Below are 7,157 nucleotides of genomic sequence, written 5' to 3'. Positions count from 1 at the left end.
GCATTCAACACCATAGTGCCCTCAAAGCTCATCAATAAGCTAAGGACCCTGGGACTAAACACCTCCCTCTGCAACTGGATCCCGGACTTCCTGACTGACCGCCCCCAGGTGGTAAGGGTAGGTAACAACACATCCGCCACGCTGATCCTCAACACGGGGGCACCTCAGGGGTGCGTGCTCAGTTCCCTCCTGTACTCCCTGTTCACTCATGACTGCACGGCCAGGCACAACTCCAAACCATCATTAAGTTAGCCGATGACACAACAGTGGTAACAACAACGACAACGATGAGACAGCCTATAGGCTGTAGGGAGGAGGTCAGAGACCTGGCCAAGTGGTGCCAGGACAACATCCTCTCCCTCAACATGATCAAGACAATGGAGATGATTGTGGACTACAGGAAAAAGAGGACCTAGGGGGGCCCATTCTCATCGACAGGGCTGCAGTGGAGCAGGTTGAGAGATTCAAGTTCCTTGGTGTCCACGTCACCAACAAACTAACATGGTCCAAGCACACCAAGACAGTCGTGAAGAGGGCATGGCAAAGCCTATTCCCCCTCAGGAGACAGAAAATATTTGGCAATGGTCCTCAGATCATCAAAAGGTTCTACAGCTGCACCATCGAGAGCAGCTAGTTTCATCACTGCCTGATATGGTAACTGCTCGGCCTCCGACCGCAAGGCACTACAGAGGGTAGTGCGAACGGCCCAGTACATCCCTGGGGCCAAGCTTCCTGCCACCCAGGACCTCTATACCAGGCGATGTCAGAGGAAGGCCCTAATAATTGTCAGACTCCAGCCACCCTAGTCATAGACTGTTCTTTCTACCACACGGAAAGCAGTACCGGAGCGCCAAGTTTAGGACCCCCCCCTCTTTTACAACACTGCTACTCGCTGTTGTTATTATCTATGCGTAGTCACTTAACTCTACCTACATGTACATATTACCTCAACTAACCGGTGCCCCTGCACATTGACTCTGTACCGGTACCCCCCTGTATTTAGTGCTGTTCTTTAATGACTTGTTCCTTTATTTCTTGTTCTTATCCGTATCTCTTTAACCGCATTGTTGGTTAGGGGTTCGTAAGTAAGCATTTCACTGTAAGGTCTACAACTTTTGTATTCGGCACTTGTGACTAATACAATTTTATTTTATTTGAAAAGGAATATTGTCTTTGTCCTTGGCTCTTTGTTCTTGGTTATATGGCTCTGTAACGGCTGTTGGAAGGAGAGGACCAAGGTGCAGCGTGGTATGTGTCCATAAATGAACACGGGAATAACAAAGAGAACGACCGAAACAGTTCTGGCTGGTGCAGACACACAACAGAAAACAATCACCCACAACTCAAAATGGGAAAAACAGGCTACCTAAGTATGGTTCTCAATCAGAGACAACGATCGACAGCTGCCTCTGATTGGGAACCATACCAGGCCAAACACAGAAATACAAACATAGAAATCACAACATAGAATGCCCACCCCAACTCACACCCTGACCAAACTAAAACAGAGACATGAAAAAGGAACTAAGGTCAGGACGTGACAGGCTCATATTTAGCTGTGTACCGTAGTGCCCTGGTCTACAGCAGTACACAGTATAAAAAGGGGGTGCCATAGTCCAGCAGCAATACAGCATTTATACGAAAAAGAGCTTGAAAAATATGTATATAACTACAGTCAGTATATTATATAGCGTCGATCCATGATAATTGCGATGGTAGCAGGACCTCTCTCTGCTCCAGTCCCTCATTAACATTGTTGCGTTATGCTAATTGTGGCACTTGGTTGGTTACATAACCACAACAGAAGGGAGGAAGTGTTCTTCAGGCTCTAATGATTTGCTTCTTTCCTGTAAAATCCTTCCAAATAAAAAGGCTTAAGCAGCCTCACACACACCCCTGTTATACTACTGGCTGCATACCCAGAAAAGTAGATGCTTTAAACTGTCATTTTTTGGTTATTTTCTAGAAATGTTTAAAAGTGGGAATGTTTGCGTCAAAGAAAGGTGGTCTTACTGTACTGTAAAAACCTGAGTACAGCCATAGCCCTGCAGTATGCATTCTACACAGGAGCCGAGGTAAAGTGGGGCTGGGACAAATGGTGAAAGTGTTTGTAATGTTAGTCTGGGAAGTGTCTGCTACTGTAGTTTTACTACACCTAATGTTCACAGTCAGATGTTGCCAGAGGGTGCCATGATACACAAACAAGAGTTCTGTCATCCCCTGACATCAGAACACACACACACACATAGACTATTCTCACCTTTTCCAGAATCACCCTCCAATCCCCTCTCCTCTAATCCCCTCTCCTCAAATCCCCTCTCCTCTAATCCCCTCTCCTCTAACCCCCTCTCCTCTAATCCCTTCTCCTCTAACCTCCTCTCCTCTAATCCCCTCTCCTCTAACCTCCTCTCCTCTAACCCCCTCTCCTCTAACCTCCTCTCCTCTAATCCCCTCACCTCTAATCCCCTCACCTCTAAACCCCTCTCCTCTAACCTCCTCCCCTCTAATCCCCTCTCCTCTAATCCCCTCTCCTCTAATCCCCTCTCCTCTAACCTCCTCCCCTCTAATCCCCTCTCCTCTAAACCCCTCTCCTCTAATCCCCTCTCCTCTAATCCCCTCTCCTCTAACCTCCTCCCCTCTAATCCCCTCTCCTCTAATCCCCTCTCCTCTAATCCCCTCTCCTCTAATCCCCTCTCCTCTAAACCCCTCTCCTCTAACCTCCTCTCCTCTAATCCCCTCTCCTCTAATCCCCTCACCTCTAATCCCCTCTCCTCTAATCCCCTCACCTCTAATCCCCTCACCTCTAATCCCCTCTCCTCTAATCCCCTCTCCTCTAACCTCCTCTCCTCTAATCCCCTCTCCTCTAACCTCCTCCCCTCTAATCCCCTCTCCTCTAATCCCCTCTCCTCTAACCTCCTCTCCTCTAATCCCCTCTCCTCTAACCTCCTCCCCTCCAATCCCCTCTCCTCTAATCCCCTCTCCTCTAACCCCTTCTCCTCTAATCCCCTCTCCTCTAATCCCCTCTCCTCTAACCTCCTCTCCTCTAATCCCCTCTCCTCTAACCTCCTCCCCTCTAATCCCCTCTCCTCTAACCTCCTCTCCTCTAACCTCCTCTCCTCTAATCCCCTCACCTCTAATCCCCTCTCCTCTAACCTCCTCTCCTCTAACCTCCTCTCCTCTAATCCCCTCTCCTCTAACCTCCTCTCCTCTAACCTCCTCTCCTCTAATCACCTCACCTCTAATCCCCTCTCCTCTAACCTCCTCCCCTCTAATCCCCTCTCCTCTAACCTCCTCTCCTCTAACCTCCTCTCCTCTAATCCCCTCACCTCTAATCCCCTCTCCTCTAACCTCCTCTCCTCTAACCTCCTCTCCTCTAATCCCCTCACCTCTAATCCCCTCTCCTCTAATCCCCTCTCCTCTAATCCCCTCTCCTCTAACCTCCTCCCCTCTAATCCCCTCTCCTCTAACCTCCTCTCCTCTCTAACCTCCTCTCCTCTAATCCCCTCACCTCTAATCCCCTCTCCTCTAATCCCCTCTCCTCTAACCCCCTCTCCTCTAACCTCCTCTCCTCTAACCTCCTCTCCTCTAACCTCCTCTCCTCTAATCCCCTCTCCTCTAATCCCCTCACCTCTAATCCCCTCTCCTCTAATCCCCTCTCCTCTAATCCCCTCTCCTCTAATCCCCTCTCCTCTAACCTCCTCCCCTCTAATCCCCTCTCCTCTAACCCCCTCTCCTCTAATCCCCTCTCCTCTAATCCCCTCTCCTCTAATCCCCTCTCCTCTAACCTCCTCTCCTCTAATCCCCTCACCTCTAATCCCCTCTCCTCTAATCCCCTCTCCTCTAATCCCCTCTCCTCTAAACCCCTCTCCTCTAACCTCCTCTCCTCTAACCTCCTCTCCTCTAATCCCCTCTCCTCTAACCCCCTCTCCTCTAACCCCCTCTCCTCTAATCCCCTCTCCTCTAATCCCCTCTCCTCTAATCCCCTCTCCTCTAATCCCCTCTCCTCTAACCCCCTCTCCTCTAATCCCCTCTCCTCTAACCTCCTCTCCTCTAACCTCCTCCCCTCTAATCCCCTCACCTCTAATCCCCTCTCCTCTAACCCCCTCTCCTCTAATCCCCTCTCCTCTAATCCCCTCTCCTCTAATCCCCTCTCCTCTAATCCCCTCTCCTCTAACCTCCTCTCCTCTAATCCCCTCACCTCTAATCCCCTCTCCTCTAATCCCCTCTCCTCTAATCCCCTCTCCTCTAAACCCCTCTCCTCTAACCTCCTCTCCTCTAACCTCCTCTCCTCTAATCCCCTCTCCTCTAACCCCCTCTCCTCTAACCCCCTCTCCTCTAATCCCCTCTCCTCTAATCCCCTCTCCTCTAATCCCCTCTCCTCTAATCCCCTCTCCTCTAACCCCCTCTCCTCTAATCCCCTCTCCTCTAACCTCCTCTCCTCTAACCTCCTCTCCTCTAATCCCCTCACCTCTAATCCCCTCTCCTCTAACCTCCTCTCCTCTAATCCCCTCTCCTCTAACCTCCTCTCCTCTAATCCCCTCTCCTCCTATCGCTTTGTCACGAAGTCCACCGAAGTGGGCTCCTCTCCTTGTTCAGGCGGCTTTCGGCGGTCGACGTCACCGGCTTTCTAGCCATCGCCGCTCCATTTTTCATTGATCCATTTGTTTTGTCTTGTTCCCTGCACACCTGCTTTTCATTCCCCAATCACACTGCATGTATTTATTCCTCTGTTCCCCCTCATGTCTTTGTGTGAAATTGTTTGTGTTACGTGTTTATTGTTTGACGCGCCAGACTGGTTTGCTTATACCGTGTTGTTCATGAAGATGTTTATTATTGTGACTGGTTTGCTTATACCGTGTTGTTCATGAAGATGTTTATTATTGTGACTGGTTTGCTTATACCGTGTTGTTCATGAAGATGTTTATTATTGTGACTGGTTTGCTTATACCGTGTTGTTCATGAAGATGTTAATTGTTAAACATAAATTATTGTGACTGTTTTGCGCGTTTTGCACTTTTGCCTATTGGCTGGAGGTGTTGACGCAGTGGCGTCTGTCTGTTGGTTTCTCCTGCCTCAATAAAGTGTGCGCCTGTTCACAACTCTCCTGCACGCTCTCCTGCACCTAACTTCACTACTTGTAGAGCACAACTCTCTGCCCTCCTGCACCTGACTTCACTACCAGTAGAGCACAACTCTCTGCCCTCCTGCACCTGACTTCACTACCAGTAGAGCACAACTCTCTGCCCTCCTGCACCTGACTTCACTACCAGTAGAGCACAACTCTCTGCTCTCCTGCACCTGACTTCACTACCAGTAGAGCACAACTCTCTGCCCTCCTGCACCGGACTTCACTACCAGTAGAGCACAACTCTCTGCTCTCCTGCACCTGACTTCACTACCAGTAGAGCACAACTCTCTGCTCTCCTGCACCTGACTTCTCTACCAGTAGAGCACAACTCTCTGCTCTCCTGCACCTGACTTCACTACCAGTAGAGCACAACTCTCTGCTCTCCTGCACCTGACTTCACTACCAGTACGCCACTTTTATATGTTTACATACCCTACAATACTCATCTCATATGTATATACTGTACTCGATACCATCTACTGCATCTTGCCTATGCCGTTCTGTACCATCACTCATTCATATATCTTTATCTACATATTCTTCATCCCTTTACACTTGTTAGATTACTTGTTAGGTTATTACTGCATTGTCGGAACTAGAATCACAAGCATTTCGCTACAGTCGCATTAACATCTGCTAACCATGTGTATGTGACAAATAAAATTTGACTTGATTTGAGTACGCACACACCTGACACTCTTTCTATATTCTATCTCTTTCCTCTCCTGTTCTATACTGTATTGATCTCTCTCTTCCCTTTTAAACTAACGCTTCATATGAAAATCATTTCTGTGCTCACAGCATACTGAGCGCAGCGTGGAGCCTGGATAATGGGGACCTGTGTGGTGTTTCCTCTGTCTGTAGCAGACTGTCTGATAATGGTCATCTCAGCTTCCTGTAGCAGACTGTCTGATAATGGTCATCTCAGCTTCCTGTAGCAGACTGTCTGATAATGGTCATCTCAGCTTCCTGTAGCAGACTGTCTGATAATGGTCATCTCAGCTTCCTGTAGCAGACTGTCTGATAATGGTCATCTCAGCTTCCTGTAGCAGACTGTCTGATAATGGTCATCTCAGCTTCCTGTAGCAGACTGTCTGATAATGGTCATCTCAGCTTCCTGTAGCAGACTGTATGATAATGGTCATCTCAGCTTCCTGTAGCAGACTGTCTGATAATGGTCATCTCAGCTTCCCGTAGCAGACTGTCTGATAATGGTCATCTCAGCTTCCTGTAGCAGACTGTCTGATAATGGTCATCTCAGCTTCTTGTAGCAGACGGTCTGATAATGGTCATCTCAGCTTCCTGTAGCAGACGGTCTGATAATGGTCATCTCAGCTTCCTGTAGCAGACTGTCTGATAATGGTCATCTCAGCTTCCTGTAGCAGACTGTCTGATAATGGTCATCTCAGCTTCCTGTAGCAGACTGTCTGATAATGGTCATCCCAGCTTCCTGTAGCAGACTGTCTGATAATGGTCATCTCAGCTTTCTGTAGCAGACTGTCTGATAATGGTCATCTCAGCTTCCTGTAGCAGACTGTCTGATAATGGTCATCTCAGCTTCCTGTAGCAGACTGTCTGATAATGGTCATCTCAGCTTCCTGTAGCAGACTGTCTGATAATGGTCATCTCAGCTTCCTGTAGCAGACTGTCTGATAATGGTCATCTCAGCTTCCTGTAGCAGACTGTCTGATAATGGTCATCTCCAAGAGGAAGTGATGCTGTACGGCCATGTTATTTCAAATGTAGCTGATGTATAATACCGTTGTTAATCATGTCAATATCCGCCTCGTACACCTACAGCGTAAAGAAGCAGACAGACAGACAGACAGACAGACAGACAGACAGACAGGCACTCTGCTTTGACAAGGACAGACATACAACACACACACACACTCGCATATGCGTACACACACATGCACATCAAATACGGAGGCTGCTAGGGGATTTCTACAGTAAGTAGATGCGGACGCAGTCAGAAAGTGTTTCATCTCCTCTCAACCCACACTGACTTACTGAGACAGAGAAGGAA

The sequence above is a fragment of the Oncorhynchus mykiss genome, chromosome 3 (assembly GCF_057628025.1).
Source record: "Oncorhynchus mykiss isolate SJ-2025 chromosome 3, ASM5762802v1, whole genome shotgun sequence".
NCBI lineage: Eukaryota > Metazoa > Chordata > Actinopteri > Salmoniformes > Salmonidae > Oncorhynchus > Oncorhynchus mykiss.
The sequence above is the reverse complement of the archived record's forward strand: the minus strand, read 5'-3'. Positions refer to the sequence as shown.